The sequence below is a fragment of the Lithobates pipiens genome, unplaced genomic scaffold (genome assembly GCF_037356315.1).
Source record: "Lithobates pipiens isolate NorthernLeopardFrog02 unplaced genomic scaffold, aLitPip1_a1.2 Scaffold_30, whole genome shotgun sequence".
Lineage (NCBI taxonomy): Eukaryota > Metazoa > Chordata > Amphibia > Anura > Ranidae > Lithobates > Lithobates pipiens.
Window position 1 is genome coordinate 176,907,179 of NW_027507791.1, and position 20,548 is coordinate 176,927,726.

The following is a 20,548-nucleotide window of genomic DNA, read 5'->3' on the forward strand; positions in this document are numbered from 1 at the left end:
ACCAGCACCAGCACCTAAGGCCCAATTTTTCTGCCCCTGTTTAACAGGGGCGTTTAATTACAATTTTTGATGCAATGCTTTGCAGCAGGGCTAATTCCTGCACTAAAACTAGAGTTTATGGGAGAGGTTGCAGTGTCGTGGCACCAGCACCAGTGCCTAAGACCCAATTTTTCTGCCCCTGTTTAACAGGGCGTTTAACCACTTGCCGCCCGCCCTATAGGCAATTGACAGTGGCAAAGTGGTTTCATAATCCTGATCAGACGTCATATGACATGATCAGGATTATGAGCCCCCGGGGGCGCGCATCGCGGCGATCGTTGTTGCGGGGTGTCAGTCTGACACCCGGCAACTACGATCTCGGTAAAGAGTCTCCGACGGAGACTCTTTACCACGTGATCAGCCGTGTCCAATCACGGCTGATCACAATGTAAATGGGAAGAGCCGGTGATCGGCTTTTCCTCACTCGCATCTGTCAGACGCGAGTAGAGGAGAGCCGATCGGCTGCTCCTCTGACAGGGGGGGTCTGTGCTGATCGATTATCAGCACAGCCCCCCAGAGGATGCCCACACTGGACCACCAGGGATGCCACCAGACCACCAGGGAAAAGGTAATCCTCCCTAGACCACCAGGGATGCCAGTCAGCACAATGGATGCCAATCAGTGCCCATAATGGATGCCAATCAGTGCCCACAATGGGCATCACTGATTGGCCTGCATTATTGTTTGGCACTGATTGGCATCTATTAGTACAGTATAACACCAATGCCGCCTATGAGTGCCCACCTGTGCCGCCTATCAGTGCCCACCTGTGCCTCCTATCAGTGCCCACCCATGCCCATCTGTGCCGCCTATCCATGCCCATCTGTGCCGCCCATCCATGCCAATCCGTGCCAGCTATCAGTGCCAATTTGTGCCACCTATCAGTGTCCATCCGTGTCGCCCATCCATGTCGTCCATCAGTGCCGCCTATCAGTGCCGCCTATCAGTGCCACATATCAGTGTCCATCAATGCCACCTCATCAGTGCCACTTCATTGGTGCCACATCATTGGTGCCCATCAGTGCCGCCTTATTAGTGCCCATCAGTGTAGCCCCATCAGTGCCCATCAGTGAAGGAGAAAACGTACTTATTTACAAAGTTTTGAAACTGAAACAAAAAAAACATTTTTTTTTTCAGAATTTTCTGCATTTTTTAATTTGTAGCGCAAACAATAAAAACCGTAGAGGTGATCAAATACCACCAAAAGAAAGCTCTATTTGTGGGAAAAAAATTATAAAAATTTCATTTGGGTACAGTGTAGCATGACCGCGCAATTGTCATTCAAAGTGCGACAGCGCTGAAAGCTCAAAATTGGTCTGGGCAGGAAGGTGTTTAAGTGCCCGGTATTGAAGTGGTTTATTACAATTTTTGATGCAATGCTTTGCGGCAGGGCTAATTCCTGCACTAAAACTAGAGTATATGGGAGAGGTTTCAGTGTCGTGGCACCAGTGCCCAAGGCCCAATTTTTCTGCCCCTGTTTAACAGGGACATGTAATTACAATTCTTGATATAATATTTCACAGGAAGGCCTGTTCCTGTGCCCACCCAGAGTAACTGTGAGGACTTATAGTGTTGTAGCACCAGCACCACAACCACCAAAGGTCAATTTTTATAATCGTTCACAGCAGGGCGCTCCAGCGCCCACCAAGAGTCACTTTGAGGGCTTACAATGTTGTGGCAAAACCAACACCTTGTTCCGCCATTTCTGCAGAGCATATAGGGCAGGCCCCTACTTTCAAACATCCAACTTACAAACATCTCCTACTGCAAACGGAAGGAGACAACAGCAAGTGAGATGAAAAAAGACGGACGGCAAAACAAATTATACAGGGGTGATAACCCTTCCCTATGTTTTCCAAAAAGCTTAAAAATAGTTTTTTTGACTGGAGCTACACTTTAAAAATGTACCAGTTGAAAATTACAAACAGATTCAACTTAACACAACAAACCTACACAGTCCCTGTCTTGTTTGCACCGCCTGTATACTGCTGTTCTGGGTATATAGGGCCTGGGGGCCACACGTATTTCCTTTTTTTAATATGGGTACGGGGTTCCCCTTAATAAAAACAAGACCCAAAGGGGCTGGTAATGGGCAGGGAGGGCTACCCATGCCATTTTTCTCAATGATTTTCAACCATATTGCAGGAACCAGATATAACATTAAAACCACAAGAAGTTTGAAATGACGTTATTTCCGTTAAATGTCATTTTGTGCAGGGACTGTTCTAAACACGGGAAACACATGGCACTTCACAGGCATACTATAGACACCCCCCAGGCACGATATTTAAAGGAATATTTCAATTTTTTTTCCCTTTAATCGTCATTAAAATCAGTGCTCCCGCCAAAACGGCCATTTCTAAAACTTTTTTTTGCATTGACCCATGCCCCCTGGGGCAGAAGCCAGGTCCCCAAACCCTTTTTCGGACAGTATCTTGCATATTAGCCATTAAAATTAGCACTTTTAATTTCGAACGTTCGAGTCCCATAGACTTCAATGGGGTTCTAACGTTTGTACGAATTTGGGGTCCGTTCAAAAGTTCTGGTGCGAACGAACCGAGGGGTGTTCGGCTCATCCCTACTCAGGAGCAAGCACTCTTCCTCGCTGGTTGCAGTAGCGTGCAGCTATCATCTCAGCTACTTGGGAGGCTGAGGCTGTTGGATTGCTTGAGTCCAGGAGTTCTGATCTACCCTGTGCTATGTTGATTGGTTGTCCTGAACGCTAAGTTCATTATCAATATGGTGTTTCCAGGGGAGCCCAGAGCCAGCAGGTTGTCCTAAGGAGGGGTGAACCAGCCCAGGTTGAAGACAGAGCAGGTCAAAACCCTCGTGCTGATGATTAGTGGGATTGTGCCTGTGAATAGCTAGGGTAGAGCAGCCTGGACAATACAGACTTTTTCCCAACTATTAACTTTATTTTTATTCAGTGTTTCTATTATCTGTATTCCTCATTTATTTTGAAATATAAATTATAAAGTAGAAAATAGGTTGTAATGCAGATTACTGGTAGCCAGTCCCAGGGTGAAATTCCTGGGTGCCACTTATATACGCTCCTGTGATTGTGGTGGATCGCTCTCCCCGCAGTAAGACTGAGATGTTACGAATAGCTCCGGGTCTTGTTCTAACAATCCAAAGCCAATTGCTCCTGATCATGTGATCACTGTGATTACCCAGGGTTGTTTCTCCTCTGTGTAGGGGAAAAGATGCATTGTATCTTTTCCTCTTGGCAAAAGGGGAAGTCTGTAAACAAAAAAAAAAAAAAAAAAAGAAGACGAAAAAAGTCAGTTTAAAAAATAAAATAAAATACAGTTTAAGGCAGGGGTGCCCAACCTTTTGAAGAGCGAGGGCCACCTAAGCAAATTGGTAACCGGTCACGGGCCACAATGAGTGGAGCATGTGCATGGCAGTACACTCTACTCTTTTTTTTTGCGGATCGGATTGGAGGTAGGCGTTTGTAAACGGACACAAGTCCATTTACATCTGCTACTCTTTAGAGGTGAATGGAGGGTCCAAATGGGTCGGACTGACCGCGTGAAAGGGGCCTATGGCTCAGTGCAGGTAACCTTCAGGTGCACTGCTCTGCACCTGTGGATCAGTTTGAAAGCAGCCCAGTAACCACTGCAGAACAGATATGCCCATAGATACACTGTGATTTTAGTAATAAACTTACTATTAATAACAGTATTCTATTCTATTCCATCACAAAACAGGAGGTCGCAGGCCACATCAGAGGGCTCTGCGGGCCGCATGCAGCCCCCGGGCCACTGGTTGGGCACCCCTGGTTTAAGGTGATTGTAAATTAAATAATTTTATTTTTTAAATAACAAGCATGTTATACTTAACCAAGCAGCCTGGATCATCCTCTTCTTGGGTCTCCCTTTGAGTGACCACCATAGCAATTGACTTTTGTGCATGATGGCTCTCAAGCCGGCTCTGTGTGTCCATAAGACCCATGCACCCCTCTCACTGGCTGTGATTGACAGCAGGGGGAGCCAATGACTCACGTTGCTGTCTCTGAGCCAGTGAGGAGACAGACAGCCGAGAGAGTCTTGTGTACATCACTAGATCAGGCTCAGGTAAGTATAAGGAGGGGCTTGTGGGGGAAGCTAAATGCAGAAAGTTTTTATGTAAACAGCTTTCTGCCTTTAGAACCACTTTAACTAGATCAGGATCGGGTTTTGTGTCAGTGTAAGTGTCATTTGTATTAGTTAGTAGCACTTGTGTCTTCTTTTCAACCAGATTAACTATGTAGCTACGGTATGTGTCTTAGGTAGGAACTTATTATAGCGCAACTTTAATTTGGACTATATTATATTTAGTGTCAGTTTGTGTAGGGCAAAAAAAAGCATAAAGTCGTTTCTAATCCCTGCTACAGATTAGGGTTGCCATCTTTTCGTCAAGCCAAACCCGAACACTTTAGCAACGCGCGGGAATTTTTATTGCAGTACACGCTATAGACACTATATGATTGTAGGAGACTTGGGACACCTTTGAGTTACCCTAGGAGAGTAGTAAGGAGGCGCAGATAGCGCGCTGCAGTGAACAGTGGCTGTGGCCAAATTGTTTTAACAGTGGAGAGGGGGGTAGACTTAAAGGGACATGGTTAAATAAAACAAAAGCATTTGAGTGACCATAAATTATGATTAGATTATTAAAAGAAATGTCACAGTTAAAATATGAACCTAGCCTACCTTAAAAGTGGACACTATCAGTAGGGCAGTGGATGGTGTCAGTGGGAATGGGATGGTGTTAGTGGGGCAGAGGATGGTGTCAGTGGGCAGGGGACGTTGTCAATGGGCAGAGTGCGGTGTCAGTGGGGCAGAGTGCGGTGTCAGTGGGCAGAGTGAGGTGTCAGTGGGCAAAGTGAGGTGTCAGTGGGCAGAGTGTGGTGTCAGTGGGCAGTAGATGTGTCAGTGGGCAGTAGATGTGTCAGTGGGCAGTAGATGGTGTCAGTGGGCAGAATGTGGTGTCAGTGGGCATGGGATGGTGTTAGTGGGGCAGAGGATGGTGTTAGTGGGGCAGAGGATGGTGTTAGTGGGGCAGAGGATGGTGTCAGTGGGGCAGAGTGCGGTGTTAGTGTGTCAGTGGGGCAGTAGATGGTGTCAGTGGGCAGTAGATGGTGTCAGTGGGCAGAGTGCGTTGTCAGTGGGCAGAGTGCGTTGTCAGTGGGCAGAGTGCATTGTCAGTGGGCAGAGTGCATTGTCAGTGGGCAGACTGTATTGTCAGTGGGGCAGAGTGTGGTGTCAGTGGGGCAGAGTGCGGTGTCAGTGGGCAGTAGATGGTGTCAGTGGGCAGAGTGCATTGTCATTGGGCAGAGTGCATTGTCAGTGGGCAGAGTGCGGTGTCAGTGGGCAGTAGATGGTGTCAGTGGGCAGAGTGCATTGTCAGTGGGCAGAGTGCATTGTCTGTGGGCAGAGTGAGGTGTCAATGGGCAGAGTGAGGTGTCAGTGGGCAGAGTGAGGTGTCAGTGGGCAGAGTGCGGTGTCAGTGGGCAGTAGATGGTGTCAGTGGGCAGTAGATGGTGTCAGTGGGCAGAGTGCATTGTCAGTGGGCAGTAGATGGTGTCAGTGGGCAGTATATGGTGTCAGTGGGCAGAGTGCATTGTCAGTGGGCAGAGTGCATTGTCAGTGGGCAGAGTGCATTGTCAGTGGGCAGTAGATGGTGTCAGTGGGCAGAATGCATTGTCAGTGGGCAGAGTGCATTGGCAGTGGGCAGAGTGCATTGTCAGTGGGCAGAGTGAGGTGTCACTGGGCAGAGTGCGGTGTCAGTGGGCAGAGTGCTTTGTCAGTGGGCAGAGTGCATTGTCAGTGGGCAGAGTGCATTGTCAAAGGGCAGAGTGCGGTGTCAGTGGGCAGAGCGCGGTGTCAGTGGGCAGTAGATGGTGTCAGTGGGCAGAGTGCATTGTCAGTGGGCAGAGTGCATTGTCAGTGGGCAGAATGAGGTGTCAGTGGGCAGAGCGCGGTGTCAGTGGGCAGTAGATGGTGTCAGTGGGCAGAGTGCATTGTCAGTGGGCAGAGTGAGGTGTCAGTGGGCAGAGTGCGGTGTCAGTGGGCAGTAGATGGTGTCAGTGGGCAGAGTGCATTGTCAGTGGGCAGAGTGCATTGTCTGTGGGCAGAGTGAGGTGTCAGTGGGCAGAGTGCATTGTCAATGAGCAGAGTGCATTGTCAATGAGCAGAGTGCATTGTCAATGGGCAGAGTGCGGTGTCAGTGGGCAGTAGTGCAGTGTCAGTGGGCAGTAGTGAAGTGTCAGTGAGGCAGAGTGCGGTGTCAGTGGGGCAGAGTTGCGGTGTCAGTGGGGCAGTAGATGGTGTCAGTGGGCAGAGTGAGGTGTCAGTGGGCAGAGTGCATTGTCAGTGGGCAGAGTGAGGTGTCAGTGGGCAGAGTGCAGTGTCAGTGGGCAGTAGATGGTGTCAGTGGGCAGAGTGCATTGTCAGTGGGCAGAGTGCATTGTCAGTGGGCAGAGTGAGGTGTCAGTGGGCAGAGCGCGGTGTCAGTGGGCAGTAGATGGTGTCAGTGGGCAGAGTGCATTGTCAGTGGGCAGAGTGAGGTGTCAGTGGGCAGAGTGCGGTGTCAGTGGGCAGTAGATGGTGTCAGTGGGCAGAGTGCATTGTCAGTGGGCAGAGTGAGGTGTCAGTGGGCAGAGCGCGGTGTCAGTGTGCAGTAGATGGTGTCAGTGGGCAGAGTGCATTGTCAGTGGGCAGAGTGCATTGTCTGTGGGCAGAGTGAGGTGTCAGTGGGCAGAGCGCGGTGTCAGTGGGCTGTAGATGGTGTCAGTGGGCAGAGTGCATTGTCAGTGGGCAGAGTGCATTGTCAGTGGGCAGAGTGAGGTGTCAGTGGGCAGAGTGCGGTGTCAGTGGGCAGTAGATGGTGTCAGTGGGCAGAGTGCATTGTCAGTGGGCAGAGTGAGGTGTCAGTGGGCAGAGCGCGGTGTCAGTGTGCAGTAGATGGTGTCAGTGGGCAGAGTGCATTGTCAGTGGGCAGAGTGCATTGTCTGTGGGCAGAGTGAGGTGTCAGTGGGCAGAGTGCATTGTCAATGGGCAGAGTGCATTGTCAATGAGCAGAGTGCATTGTCAATGGGCAGAGTGCGGTGTCAGTGGGCAGTAGTGCAGTGTCAGTGGGGCAGAGTGCGGTGTCAGTGGGGCAGAGTGCGGTGTCAGTGGGGCAGTAGATGGTGTCAGTGGGCAGTAGATGGTGTCAGTGGGGCAGAGTGCAGTGTCAGTGGGGCAGAGTGCGGTGTCAGTGGGGCAGAGTGCGGTGTCAGTGGGGCAGAGTGCGGTGTCAGTGGGGAGTAGATGGTGTCAGTGGGCAGAGTGCGTTGTCAGTGGGCAGAGTGCATTGTCAGTGGGCAGAATGTATTGTCAGTGGGGCAGAGTGCGGTGTCAGTGGGGCAGAGTGCGGTGTCAGTGGGCAGTAGATGGTGTCAGTGGGCAGTAGATGGTGTCAGTGGGCAGAGTGCGGTGTCAGTGGGCAGAGTGCGGTGTCAGTGGGCAGAGTGCGCTGTCAGTGGGCAGTGTGCGGTGTCAGTGGGCAGTAGATGGTGTCAGTGGGCAGAGTGCATTGTCAGTGGGGCAGAGTGCGGTGTCAGTGGGGCAGAGTGCGGTGTCAGTGGGGCAGTAGATGGTGTCAGTGGGCAGTAGATGGTGTCAGTGGGCAGAATGGATTGTCAGTGGGCAGAGTGCATTGGCAGTGGGCAGAGTGCATTGTCAGGGGCAGAGTGAGGTGTCAGTGGGCAGAGTGCGGTGTCAGTGGGCAGAGTGCATTGTCAATGGGCAGAGTGCATTGTCAATGGGCAGAGTGCGGTGTCAGTGGGCAGAGCGTGGTGTCAGTGGGCAGTAGATGGTGTCAGTGGGAAGAGTGCATTGTCAGTGGGCAGAGTGCATTGTCAGTGGGCAGAGTGAGGTGTCAGTGGGCAGAGTGAGGTGTCAGTGGGCAGAGTGCATTGTCAATGGGCAGAGTGCATTGTCAATGGGCAGAGTGTGGTGTCAGTGGGCAGTAGTGCAGTGTCAGTGGGGCAGAGTGCAGTGTCAGTGGGGCAGAGTGCGGTGTCAGTGGGCAGTAGATGGTGTCAGTGGGCAGTAGATGGTGTCAGTGGGCAGAGTGCGGTGTCAGTGGGCAGAGTGCGTTGTCAGTGGGCAGAGTGCATTGTCAGTGGGCAGAATGTATTGTCAGTGGGGCAGAGTGGGGTGTCAGTGGGGCAGAGTGCGGTGTCAGTGGGCAGTAGATTGTGTCAGTGGGCAGAGTGCGATGTCAGTGGGCAGAGTGCATTGTCAGTGGGCAGAGTGCATTGTCAGTGGGCAGAGTGAGGTGTCAGTGGGCAGAGTGAGGTGTCAGTGGGCAGAGCGCGGTGTCAGTGGGCAGTAGATGGTGTCAGTGGGCAGAGTGCATTGTCAGTGGGCAGAGTGCATTGTCTGTGGGCAGAGTGAGGTGTCAGTGGGCAGAGTGCATTGTCAATGGGCAGAGTGCATTGTCAATGAGCAGAGTGCATTGTCAATGGGCAGAGTGTGGTGTCAGTGGGCAGTAGTGCAGTGTCAGTGGGGCAGAGTGCGGTGTCAGTGGGGCAGAGTGCGGTGTCAGTGGGGCAGTAGATGGTGTCAGTGGGCAGTAGATGGTGTCAGTGGGGCAGAGTGCGGTGTCAGTGGGCAGAGTGAGGTGTCAGTGGGCAGTAGATGGTGTCAGTGGGCAGAGTGCATTGTCAGTGGGCAGTAGATGGTGTCAGTGGGCAGTATATGGTGTCAGTAGGCAGAGTGCATTGTCAGTGGGCAGAGTGCATTGTCAGTGGGCAGTAGATGGTGTCAGTGGGCAGAATGCATTGTCAGTGGGCAGAGTGCATTGGCAGTGGGCAGAGTGCATTGGCAGTGGGCAGAGTGCATTGTCAGTGGGCAGAGTGAGGTGTCAGTGGGCAGAGTGCGGTGTCAGTGGGCAGAGTGCATTGTCAATGGGCAGAGTGCGGTGTCAGTGGGCAGAGCGTGGTGTCAGTGGGCAGTAGATGGTGTCAGTGGGCAGAGTGCATTGTCAGTGGGCAGAGTGCATTGTCAGTGGGCAGAGTGCATTGTCAGTGGGCAGAGTAAGGTGTCAGTGGGCAGAGTGCATTGTCAATGGGCAGAGTGTGGTGTCAGTGGGCAGTAGTGCGGTGTCAGTGGGGCAGAGTGCGGTGTCAGTGGGCAGTAGATGGTGTCAGTGGGCAGTAGATGGTGTCAGTGGGCAGAGTGCGGTGTCAGTGGGCAGAGTGCGTTGTCAGTGGGCAGAGTGCATTGTCAGTGGGCAGAATGTATTGTCAGTGGGGCAGAGTGCAGTGTCAGTGGGGCAGAGTGCGGTGTCAGTGGGCAGCAGATGGTGTCAGTGGGCAGAGTGCGGTGTCAGTGGGCAGAGTGCATTGTCAGTGGGCAGAGTGCATTGTCAATGGGCAGAGTGTGGTGTCAGTGGACAGAGTGCGGTGTCAGTGGGCAGTAGATGGTGTCAGTGGGCAGTAGATGGTGTCAGCGGGCAGAGTGCATTGTCAGTGGGCAGTAGATGGTGTCAGTGGGCAGTAGATGGCGTCAGTGGGCAGAGTGTGATGTCAGTGGGCAGAGTGCATTGTCAGTGGGCAGAGTGCATTGTCAGTGGGCAGAGTGCGGTGTCAGTGGGCAGAGTGCGGTGTCAGTGGGCAGAGTGAGGTGTCAGTGGGCAGAATGCGGTGTCAGTGGACAGAATGCGGTGTCAGTGGGCAGAATGCGGTGTCAGTGGGCAGAGTGCATCGTCAGTGGGCAGTAGATGGTGTCAATGGGCAGTGGACTTTTAAAAATCATCAAAAAAATCAAAGCAATCCACAGGCACCCCATAAATAGAGAAGAAAAGATATTAAAGGCTACTGAGTGAGCACTGCACAATGAAGTAATGATGCCAGGATGGTACTGAAGATAGAACTAGACTACAATCTTTAATTAGCAGCCATGTCCCTGGAAAGACAAGCATGACAGTCCTACACTGGAGAGCTTGTGGACTGTGAACTGCAGGGAAGTAAAGGCCCTCAGCTCTGCACTTACCCAGCGGTCTGTCTGTGTCTCCTTAGCTCGCTCAGCAGGCTCTGTGTCTGTTCCTCTCGCGTTTTGGAAAGGTCACATGATTGGCTTGCAGAGGCCAAGGCTATGTGTCTGCATGGAGTAGGCACTGGCGACTGGCGTGTCTCTCCCCCCTCACAGCCGCCCTACAATGTGTCACAACTTAAGTTATTCAGTGCAGGAGTATAACTAGTAATGGTGGCGATCAGCGATTTTTATTGTGACTGCGACATTATAGCAGACACATCAGACATTTTTGACACATTTTTTGGACCATTGACATTTATACATCAATCACTGCTATATAAATGCAGTGATTCCTGTGTAAATGACACTGGCAGTGAAGGGGTTAACCAGTGGGTGGCGGTGTTGGGGTTAAGTGTTCCTAGGGGTGTGTTACTAATTGTTGGGGGCTGGGCTTTAATTTAGTGAACACTGATCTTTGCTCCAATCAGAGATTAGCGTCACTAGTTGCTAGGCAGAACGGGGAGATGCTGTTTACAACAGCATTTCCTCGTTCAGCCGCCCCGTGAGACGATCGTAGGAATGCCCGCAGCGATCAAGGCTGCGGGACCCGTGACCGGACTCATGGGGGTCCTGACCAGGACACGAGTGCGCCGTCGCGATGGCAGGGCGGTATTAAAGATTGGACGTACCTGTACGCCAATATGCCTGCCCGTGCCATTCTGCCGATGTACATCGGCGTGCGCTGGTCGGGAACCAGTTAATGTGTCAATGAAAATTTTATCATTTTTTTCCCACAAATAGAGCTTTCTTTTGGTGGTATTTGATCACCTCTGCAATTTTTTATATTTTGTTAAAAAAATTAAAAAGGACCGATTTAAAAAAAAAAATACAAAAACGTTTTATATTTTTTAATAAATTTTGCAAACAGGTAACTTTTCTCCTTCATTGATGTATGCTAATGAGGCTACACTGATGGGCGCTGATAGACTGCACTGGTGGGCACTGATAGACTGCACTGTTGGGCACTAATAGGGGCACTGATAGCTGGCACTTATGGGTGGCAGTGATGGACACTGATCGGCACTGGTAGGTGACACTGATAGGCAGCACTGCTAGGTGGCACTGAAGAGGCACTGATTGGCACCACTGGTGGGCATTGATAGGATGCACTTGTGGGCACTGAAAGGTGGCAATGATTGGTGGCACTGATTGGGGGTGGCAGGCGGTACTTGTGGGCATATATGAGGCAGCTTTTCCTCTTCCTCTTTGGGACCGATGTCCCTTCAAACAGGCTTTTTTTCTTCTCACGTTGTCAGTGTGAGAAGAAAAAAAACGATTACCGATCTTCTGTTTACATCACATGATCAGCTGTCATTGGCCGACAATTGATCACGTGGTAAGGGACCGGTATCGGCCCCTTACTTGGATCTGTGATCACTCAAGTCTCATTGACTCGGGTGATCACAGTGCGTGCCAATCAGCTTCTAACTTCAACTTGTTCAATGAAAGTTTTTGTAATCTCTTACAGCACACTTTTTGCTACAGGTAACCCTATAATAAGGCTTTTACCTGTAGCTACCCCGGATATCTCCTGAACCTTAACGGTTTAGGAGATATCTCTGTATTTGCATGTATGTGTCGACGTCATCGTTACATGCACACTGAAGCAAATTGAAGCAACGGTACGTCCGTGCCATTGCTTTAGTGAGTGTACCATTACTGGTGGCTCCTGGGCGCATGCACGGGAATTACTTCATCGTAGCTCCGGCCAATCACAGCGCCGGAGCCCGCGATACCCGGAAGTAACTCCGGGAGCGATGTCGACCGCCAGAGCGGTGTACGAGGACGGCTGTGAGGGCTTTGTTCCTGGGTAAGTCATTCATAATGAGCTAGTATGCTATGAATACTAGCTCATTATGCCTTTATCTTGCAGGGGTTTTTTTGTCCTGGGGTTTACAACCACTTTAAAGAGGAGCTCCAGCTCCCCACCAAAAAAATATAAGTCGGCAGCTACAAATACTGTAGCTACTGACTTTTACTATTAGGACACTTACCTGTCCAGGGATGCCGCGTGTCCTCACCCAAGCCGCCAGCTTGGGTAAGGGAAACGGCAGTGAAGTCTTATGGGTTCACAGCTGGTTTCCTACTTCGCTTGCGTGGATGGCAGGAATGGGAGTAGGTACCTGTCAAAGCCAGATAACCACCCCCCCCCCCCCCACCACCACAAGGTGCCAAATGTGACACCGGAAAGGGGGCAGACAAGAGGCACTTCCCCTTTTCAGTGGAGCTCCGCTTTAAGCTTTGACAAAAAAAAAAATCCTGGAAGCTGACTGGTTTCTATGCAGAGCTGCACCAGATTTTGCATGCTCCAGTTATAATAAATCAGCCCCAATGGCTGAAAAGACAGCCAAACCTGCCCCTTGTACAGCTGTCAAGCTGGAACCTGTGGCTATATCCATGCAGCCACTGTATCCGGATTGCTATGAATAGATGTAAGCACAGATGTGTGGATAGGTACACCCATGGGAATGAAGCCCAAGAGCTCATTCACACTGTATGCATTTTTCTGCACTTTATCAACACCGGGCACTACAAGGTCATAGAGAAAACAATTGTTTTCCCTGTGCCCTGTTCATACTACAAAGCTGGCATGAGCTGGGTTGCAGTGCACTGCATATAAAATGCAGACTTGCAGCATTTTCCCGCAATGCACCAGAGCTCACATGAAGTCGCCATTCATTGCAGCTCTGCATACAAATGAGTGAAGGGCCAGTTCACACCAGGAATCGCACGGGGCCAAACTGAGCATTCCTGTGTGATTCACATGCAGTGCGATTTTTACCCATTTATTTTGAATGAGCTGAATCACACTGGACTGCACCAAAACTAGTGCATGCACTACTCTAAAAATGCACAGCAACCGGATCGCATGGTACTTCTGTAACATGTGATCCGGTGCCGGCAAATGCACTTCAACTCTGACCTGTGTTTCGGGTGCAGTTTATTTAACTGCTTGCCGACCAGCCGCCGCCATTATTATCGCAAAAAATGTCCCGGTCATTCAGCAGCCAAATCTTCCGGGGCTGAAGTGGTTAAAGTGTAACTAAAGGTAAAACTTTTTTTTTTTTTTTAGATAGAGAGCAGAGGGATTAGAACACCTGTCGATTTTTATTGCTGTCTGTGCCCATGTTATGGAGATTCTCCCTCTATTTGTCCTGTTCGCCATTATCATTGAAAGCCAAAATAAAGAAGATCCCACATTTTGGATTGTCCCCTGAGAAGTAATAGAGGGGGATATCTTCCAATGGGGCATTAGTTCTGGTGACCTGGGGGGTCTCACAAGTAGGGTTGCCACCTTTTCTTCAAGCCAAACCCTAGCACTTCAGCGTTGCACAGCAATTTTTTTTCATAGTATGCGTAGATGTTGCTTTCAAATAACATTCCCCCTTTGCATCATAGTCCACAGAGTTTCCCCATTACATCATAGTCCACAGAGTTCCCCCTTTACATAATAGTCCACAGAGTTCCCCCTTTACATCATAGTCCACAGAGTTCCCCCTTTACATCATAGTCCACAGAGTTCCCCCTTTACATCATAGTCCACAGAGTTCCCCCTTTACATCATAGACCACAGAGTTCCCCCTTTACATCATAGTCCACAGAGTTCCCCCTTTACATCAGAGTCCACAGAGTTTCCCTTTTACATTTGAACTTTCAGAGTTCCCTTTCACTGTAAGGGGGGACTCTGCAGACTCTGATGTAAGGGAGAACTCTGGGGACTCTAACATAAGGGATGCTCTGGTGTACAAAGAGGACTCTGATCTAAGGGGGAGCTCTGAGAACCCTGATTTACCTTAGCGTACTCACTTAGAGGCAGGAGAGAGAAGGGGGGAGACTTAGTCTAATCTCAATAATGTGTCCGGGTCTCAGACAGTCTGAAACTCGGACACATGATTCCAAACCCGAACTGTCCAGGTGAATCCCAAACAGGTGGCAACCCTACTCCCAAGGGATTCCATTCATTTTCAGGCCTCTTCCCATGGAATTACAGTGATCAATACTGGCAGGAATACATCCCTATAAGTGGGTGTAATTGGACTTGCACCCAACTATATCCGCCCACCCCCAGATCTGTTGGACCAATTGGAATGATTTTTCACTTTTGTCTTTTTTTTGGCCATTGTATCATATTCACATGGGTTCTCATTATTCTATTGGCCATCACGGCACATACAAATGCACAGAAAAACAGGAACGCCTCATTTCCCATAAAGCAGAGCAACTGCAAAATTCTGAGCATTCTCACTGCACACGCATGCGTTGTTTTTCCATAAAAAACACTACAGTGTGAGTGAGCCCATTAACATGTTTGTTTCTTTTTTTGCTTGATGTGTTTGCCAATGAAATTGATGGGAATCCATCAAATCACTTCTCAACACGTGCACTGAGCTGCACACTGTGACGCAGGTGAATGCACCAAAGTACATGTTCATGTATAAGATAAGACATCCTCAATAGCTTGCATTGCAGCACCTCTCCAGCCCCCCCCCCCCATTCTTCCACAACTATTATATTATATATATATATATTATATTGTTGCACCTATTAGCTCCTGATTTGCCACTATTACCCCTGATGCGCCTAATTTGAACCTACATTTACTTTTGCACCATTTTTATGTTCATACACCGTTATTTGTTTCTAGATTTACTCATTATTATATTTATATTTTTATACATCGTTATTTATTTTTAGATTTACTCATAATTATATTTATATTTTTATACACCGTATTTATTTTTAGATTTACTCATTATTATATTTATTGTTTTTTTTTTTCCTTTTTTCTACACCCTTTTTTATTTTTAATATGCATTTATTATTTTTATACACCCTGATTTGTAGTTATTTTTATATTTATTAATTATTATATTTATCATTATTATTTATTATTTTATACACCCTTTTTTTATATTTATTCTTTACATTTATTCATAAATGTATCCTTTTTCATTTTTTAGATTCATTTTTATTCATTATCTTTATTATTTTTTATGTATATTTATAGTCTCTTATTTACTTATTTTATAATACTTTTGTTTATATTTAATTTACCTTTTTTTTTCATTCACAATCTTTTATTTAGATTTATTCATTATTAATGTCATCACGCACCCATTTTTTATTTTTATACACCGCTATTTATATTTACTCATTATTGTATTTTTCAATTTATTTTTTTTCTACACCCTTTTTTGTCCCCTAGTATTTACTAGCGCCTGGGTTGTCCCCAGGGGCGTAACTAGAAATCACAGGGCCCCATAGCAAAATGTTGTATGGGGCCCCCCCCCAAAAAAAAATAACTAATGCCATTGAACAACAGATTACCACACCCATGTGGCACAGTACCCAGGCAACAGCTTATATTCATTTCGAACAACAAAGTATGCAGTATACTGTATGCAGCCCCTGAAGGACACAGATTGCTGACCTCCATCAGTACAGTGCAGACCCCCCAGCAGTACAGACACCCCCTACCTCAGTGCAGAACCCCAGCAGTACAGACACCCCCTACCTCAGTGCAGAACCCCAGCAGTACAGACACCCCCCCCAGTGCAGACCCTCCCAGTGCAGACACCCCCCTCAGTGCAGGACCCCCCAGCAGTATAGACCCCCCTCAGTAGTACAGACCCCCCAGCAGTGCAGACACCCCCCTAGTGCAGACACCCCACTTAGTACAGACACCCCCCCCATTACAGACCCCCCCCCCTCAGAGCAGGACCACCCCAGCAGTACAAATACCTCCCAGTGCAGACACCCCCCAGGCCAGACCACCCCCTCAGTACAGACCGACCCCAGTGCAGACACCCCGCTCAGTGCAGGACCCCCCTCAGTGCAGACACCCACCCTCAGTGCAGACCCCCCCTCAGTAGTGCAGACTCCCCCTCAGTGAAGACCCCCCTCAGTAGTGCAGACACCCCTCCATTACAGACCCCCACTCAGTGCAGGACCCCCCAGCAGTACAGACACCCCCCAGTGCAGACACCCCCTTATTACAGACACCCCCAGCATTGGAGACACCCCCCAGCATTGCAGACACCCCCCCTGAGTAGTGCAGACCCCCCTCAGTGCAGACACCCCTCAGTAGTGCAGACAACCCCCCCATTACAGACCCCCCTCTGTGCAGGACCCCCCAGCCGTGCAGACACTCCCCTCAGTGCAGACACCCCCCCAGCAGTGCAGGCTCCCCCCTCAGTAGTGCAGACTCCCCACCTCAGTGCAGACCCCTTCAGTAGTGCAGACCCCCTTCAGTAGTGCAGACCCCCCTAGTAGTGCAGACCCCCCTCAGTAGTGCAGACCCCCCTCAGTAGTGTAGACCCCCCTCAGTAGTGCAGACCCCCAAAGTAGTGCAGGACCCCCCTCAGTAGTGCAGACTTACCCCTCAGTAGTGCAGGCGCCCCCCACAGTAGTGCAGACCCCCCCTCAGCGCAGACCCTCCCCCTCAGTAGTGCAGACCCCCCCACAGTAATGTAGACTCCCCCTCAGTGCAGACCCCCCTCAGTAGTGTAGACCACCCTAGTAGTGCAGACCCCCTCAGTGCAGGACCCCCCTCAGTAGTGCAGACCCCCCTAGTAGTGCAGGACCCCCCCTCAGTAGTGCAGGCTCCCCCCACAGTAGTGCAGACCCCCCCTCAGCACAGACCCTCCCCCTCAGTAGTGCAGACCCCCCCACAGTAATGTAGACTCCCCCTCAGTGCAGATCCCCCTCAGTAGTGCAGACCCCCCTAGTAGTGCAGGACCCCCCCCTCAGTAGTGCAGACTTCCCCCTCAGTAGTGCAAGCTCCCCCCCACAGTAGTGCAGACCCTCCCCCTCAGTAGTGCAGACCCTCACCCTCAGTAGTGCAGACCCCCCTCCACAGAAATGTAGACTCCCCCTCAGTGCAGACCCCCCTATGTAGTGTAGACCCCCCTAGTAGTGCAGACCCCCCTCAGTAGTGCAGACCCCCCTCAGTAGTGCAGGACCCCCCTCAGTAGTGCAGGACCCCCCTTAGTAGTGCAGACCCCCCTCAGTAGTGTAGACCCCCCTCAGTAGTGTAGACCCCCCTCAGTAGTGCAGACTCCCCCAGTGCAGCAGACCCCCCTCAGTAGTGTAGACCCCGCTCAGTGCAGCAGACCCCCCCTCAGTAGTGCAGACCCCCTAGTAGTGCAGACCCCCCCTCAGTAGTGCAGACCCCCCTCAGTGCAGCATACCCCCCCTCAGTAGTGCAGACCCCCCTCAGTGCAGCAGACCCCCCTCAGTAGTGTAGACCCCCTCAGTGCAGCAGACCCCCCCTCAGTAGTGCAGACCCCCCTCAGTAGTGCAGACCCCCCTCAGTGCAGCAGACCCCCCTCAGTAGTGTAGACCCCCTCAGTGCAGCAGACCCCCCCTCAATAGTGCAGACCCCCCTCAGTAGTGCAGACCCCTCTCAATGCAGGTCCCCCCTCAGTAGTGCAGACCCCCCTAGTAGTGCAGACCCCCCTCAGTAGTGCAGACCCCCCTCAGTAGTGCAGGACCCCCCTCAGTAGTGCAGGACCCCCCTCAGTAGTGCAGACCCCCCTCAGTAGTGTAGACCCCCCTCAGTAGTGTAGACCCCCCTCAGTAGTGCAGACTCCCCCAGTGCAGCAGACCCCCCTCAGTAGTGTAGACCCCGCTCCGTGCAGCAGACCCCCCCTCAGTAGTGCAGACCCCCTAGTAGTGCAGACCCCCCCTCAGTAGTGCAGACCCCCCTCAGTGCAGCATACCCCCCCTCAGTAGTGCAGACCCCCCTCAGTGCAGCAGACCCCCCTCAGTAGTGTAGACCCCCTCAGTGCAGCAGACCCCCCCTCAGTAGTGCAGACCCCCCTCAGTAGTGCAGACCCCCCTCAGTGCAGCAGACCCCCCTCAGTAGTGTAGACCCCCTCAGTGCAGCAGACCCCCCCTCAATAGTGCAGACCCCCCTCAGTAGTGCAGACCCCTCTCAATGCAGGTCCCCCCTCAGTAGTGCAGACCCCCCTCAGTGCAGCAGACCCCCCTCAGTAGTGCAGAACCCCTAGTAGTGCAGACCCCCCTCAGTGCAGGACCCCCCCTCAGTGCTGGAGATCCCCCCAGTGCAGGACCCCCCTTAGTAGTGCAGACCCCCCTCAGTGCAGCAGACCCCCCCCCCCGTAGTGCAGACCCCCCTCAGTGCAGCAGACCCCCCCTCAATAGTGCAGACCCCCCCAGTAGTGTAGACCCCCCTCAGTGCAGCAGACCCCCACTCAATGCAGACCCCTCAGTAGTGCAGACCCCCCCTACATACCTCAGAACAGCGCTGATACACAGTGCAGTGTGTGTCCCTCGAGCGTAGGCTCCTCCTCCTCTGTGGATGTAAACAGAGAGGAGGGGGAGGCGGCTGAGGTCCGTGCTGCTGTGTCCCTGTCCCGGCACGAGGTACAGCGGAGAGCAGTGTTAGTGATGCGGGCGGCTGCCGCTACCCCAGTGTGTCACCCCTCTGGCGGGTGTCACCCGGAGCGGCCAGCACCCGCCCGCTAACACCACTCCCCAGGCCCCAACTCGGCTGCGGGCCCCATAGCGCCCGCGTGGGTCGCTATGGCGGTAGTTCCGCCACTGCCGCCTGGGAATACCAGGTGCCGTAGGCTTTTTTCCATTATATTGTTGGCTTTGGCGACCTGCTGTATTTTTCCTCTCGATTGCCCGAGGTGACCACCTTGGCTTTTGTCAAGAGAGTTGTAAGTAGGATGCAAGATCGCCTACGGCCACGTCACACTGAATGCGCTAGATCTCGTCTGATCTCGAATGCTAAGCAGGGTCAGGCCTGGTTATTACCTGGATGGGAGACCGCCTGGGAATACCAGGTGCCGTAGGCTTTTTTCCATTATGTTGTTGGCTTTGGCGACCTGCTGTATTTTTCCTCTCCATTGCCCGAGGTGACCACCTTGGCTTTTGTCAAGAGAGTTGTAAGTAGGATGGAAGATCGCCTACGGCCACATCACCCTGAATGCACTCGATCTCGTCTGATCTCGGATGCTAAGCAGGGTCGGGCCTGGTTAGTACCTGGATGGGAGACCGCCTGGGAATACCGGGTGCCGTAGGCTTTTTTCCATTATGTTGTTGGCTTTGGCGACCTGCTGTATTTTTCCTCTAGATTTCCCGAGGTGACCACCTTGGCTTTTGTCAAGAGAGTTGTAAGTAGGGAGCAAGATCGCCTACGGCCACATCACCCTGAATGCGCTCGATCTCATCTGATCTCGGATGCTAAGCAGGGTCGGGCCTGGTTAGTACCTGGATTGGAGACCGCCTGGGAATACCAGGTGCCGTAGGCTTTTTTCCATTATGTTGTTGGCTTTGGCGACCTGCTGTATTTTTCCTCTCGATTGCCTGAGGTGACCACCTTGGCTTTTGTTAAGAGAGTTGTAAGTAGGAAGCAAGATCGCCTACGGCCACATCACCCTGAATGCGCTCGATCTCATCTGATCTCGGATGCTAAGCAGGGTCGGGCCTGGTTAGTACCTGGATGGGAGACCGCCTGGGAATACCAGGTGCCGTAGGCTTTTTTCCATTATGTTGTTGGCTTTGGCGACCTGCTGTATTTTTCCTCTCGATTGCCCTAGGTGACCACCTTGGCTTTTGTCAAGAGAGTTGTAAGTAGGGTGCAAGATCGCCTACGGCCACATCACCCTGAATGCGCTCGATCTCGTCTGATCCCGGATGCTAAGCAGGGTCGGGCCTGGTTAGTACCTGAATGGGAGACCGCCTGGGAATACCAGGTGCCATAGGCTTTTTTCCATTATGTTGTTGGCTTTGGCGACCTGCTGTATTTTTCCTCTCGATTGCCCGAGGTGACCACCTTGGCTTTTGTCAAGAGAGTTGTAAGTAGGGTGCAAGATCGTCTACGGCCACATCACCATGAAAGCGCTCGATATCGTCTGATCTCAGATGCTAAGCAGGGTCAGGCCTGGTTATTACCTGGATGGGAGACCGCCTGGGAATTCCAGGTGCCGTAGGCTTTTTTCCATTATGTTGTTGGCTTTGGCGACCTTCTGTATTTTTCGTCTCTATTGCCCGAGGTGACCACCTTGGCTTTTGTCAAGAGAGTTGTAAGTAGGGTGCAAGATTGCCTACGGCCACATCACCCTGAATGCGCTCGATCTCGTCTGATCTCGGATGCTAAGCAGGGTCGGGCCTGGATAGTACCTGGATGGGAGACCGCCTGGGAATACCAGGTGCCGTAGGCATTTTTCCATTATGTTGTTGGCTTTGGCGACCTGCTGTATTTTTCCTCTCGATTGCCCGAGGTGACCACCTTGGCTTTTGTCAAGAAAGTTGTAAGTAGGGTGCAAGATCGCCTACGGCCACATCACCCTGAATGCGCTCGATCTCGTCTGATCTCGGATGCTAAGCAGGGTCGGGCCTGGTTAGTACCCGGATGGGAGACCGCCTGGGAATACCAGGTGCCGTAGGCTTTTTTCCATTATGTTGTTGGCTTT

At 51.2% G+C, this 20,548-nt stretch overlaps 5 non-coding genes and 3 pseudogenes across 5 annotated transcripts; all 8 read left to right on the forward strand.

Moving 5' to 3' along the window:
* Positions 1–18,809: 18,809 nt before the first annotated feature.
* Positions 18,810–18,928, forward strand: LOC143947436 (5S ribosomal RNA; annotated as a pseudogene).
* A 109-nt stretch (positions 18,929–19,037) lies between these two features.
* LOC143950651 (5S ribosomal RNA) lies at positions 19,038–19,156 on the forward strand. Its single transcript, XR_013265999.1, has one exon. It is a non-coding gene; the product is annotated as a 5S ribosomal RNA (ribosomal RNA).
* A 109-nt stretch (positions 19,157–19,265) lies between these two features.
* Positions 19,266–19,384, forward strand: LOC143951764 (5S ribosomal RNA). The gene has a single exon (XR_013267005.1). It is a non-coding gene; the product is annotated as a 5S ribosomal RNA (ribosomal RNA).
* Positions 19,385–19,493: 109 nt separating this feature from the next.
* LOC143954854 (5S ribosomal RNA) lies at positions 19,494–19,612 on the forward strand. The gene has a single exon (XR_013269762.1). It is a non-coding gene; the product is annotated as a 5S ribosomal RNA (ribosomal RNA).
* A 109-nt stretch (positions 19,613–19,721) lies between these two features.
* LOC143943874 (5S ribosomal RNA) lies at positions 19,722–19,840 on the forward strand (annotated as a pseudogene).
* A 109-nt stretch (positions 19,841–19,949) lies between these two features.
* On the forward strand, positions 19,950–20,068 carry LOC143948686 (5S ribosomal RNA; annotated as a pseudogene).
* Positions 20,069–20,177: 109 nt separating this feature from the next.
* Positions 20,178–20,296, forward strand: LOC143945563 (5S ribosomal RNA). Its single transcript, XR_013265130.1, has one exon. It is a non-coding gene; the product is annotated as a 5S ribosomal RNA (ribosomal RNA).
* Positions 20,297–20,405: 109 nt separating this feature from the next.
* LOC143944815 (5S ribosomal RNA) lies at positions 20,406–20,524 on the forward strand. The gene has a single exon (XR_013265061.1). It is a non-coding gene; the product is annotated as a 5S ribosomal RNA (ribosomal RNA).
* The last annotated feature ends 24 nt before the right edge of the window (positions 20,525–20,548 follow it).